Below are 1,491 nucleotides of genomic sequence, written 5' to 3'. Positions count from 1 at the left end.
ACACACATATTCATTACAATTTCCAACATTCACATGAGCCTAAATAAAAGACAACATTGACCATTCTTCTCCCAATGAATAGATGGAGGAAGGAGAGACAGAAAGGCTGGACAACTCGCTTAGGACACAGAAAAAACAAATGGCAAGTTGATCAGTTAACAGGGAAGCTGGTTCACCACATTTCCAATTCAATTCTCTTCACTGCCCTCGAAATCCTAATTATTTTAAGTAAAACGATAAGGGAGAGAAAAATATACAGCAACAAGAAACGTAAAAGTCACTTGCTGTTCTGTCATATAGCTTAATGTCTCCTTAATTTCATCCAGAGAGTCTCTACTTCTGCCAGTAATGGTCTGGGGTCTGTTTTAAAAGCTCCCTGGTGCTGATAACACCAAGGTCAAGGGTTCAGATCCCTGTACCTGTCAGCCAAAAAAATAATAAATAAAAGCTCCCCAGGTGATTTTCATGTGCAGCCAAGGTTGAGCACCCCTCATTTAAACTTATTAAAGGAACACACAGAAGAAAGCAAGATGTCACAAAAAGCATTGGTAAACCAAGGCCCAAGGTTTTCCAAGTCAATACTGAACTGTTGTCCACATGTGGACTTTTGAGTTCAACTTTTAGAAAATTAAAAGTATGTACACAGAATAGGAGGAAGCAGCATAGTAAATAACATTTTTTAAAAATGCAAACCAGTGGTGACTTGGATGTTGATTTTAAAAACCTTTAAATTTTGGATGTTGTTATAACAAAAGTTACATGAATGAATACTGAACTGAAAAAAATCTCGTCTACTTTTTGGAATGCTAAATTAGCATCAGGACCTCAAGTCAATGTATTAAAAGCACAGAAAAATATGCCAAATATCTACTGCATTTGAAACACGTAATAAACTGATAATACATTGTGAATCTGGTTAAGAAGCACAGGTTGAAACAAAGACAGGCTGTATCTTTAGCCCATGCCCTGAATCAATGCTCCTTAAACTGTAGGATACTGATTCTAAAGATTCTGATTCTTTAGTATGGGGGTGGGGCCTGAGATTGCTTTCTAACAAGCTGCCAGGTGATGCTGATGCTGCTAGTAAGTGAGCAACAAAACCGTAGGTAACTTGAAGATTGGTTGTAACATTAGCCAATTGATCTACAAGTAAAATTATGTCTAGGTTCCAAGAAATAAGTATCAACACAATTCATCCCTAGTTCAGGCGAAAGAGACATGAGTCCACGTTAAAGCCCACGCTTCCTGCACCCTGATCTTTAACAATTTTTTAGCTCTTTGGAAACAATGAAGAGAGGTGGAAGCACGGGGAGGATTCGAAAACACTCAAAAATCCAAGCAAAAAAAACAAAGGGGGAGAGGAGATGGGCAAACAGGTCAAGTGAATGAACATTTTAGGCTGTTAGAAGTTCCATGTTCTTACCTATGATGGTGGCGAGGTTTGGGTTCGGGCTTTTATATGTTTTGTTACTGTCCGGGGTCACTGATGGG

The sequence above is a fragment of the Galeopterus variegatus genome, unplaced genomic scaffold (genome assembly GCF_000696425.1).
Source record: "Galeopterus variegatus unplaced genomic scaffold, G_variegatus-3.0.2 Scaffold8713, whole genome shotgun sequence".
Taxonomy (NCBI): Eukaryota; Metazoa; Chordata; class Mammalia; order Dermoptera; family Cynocephalidae; genus Galeopterus; species Galeopterus variegatus.
This window is presented reverse-complemented; position numbering follows the sequence as displayed.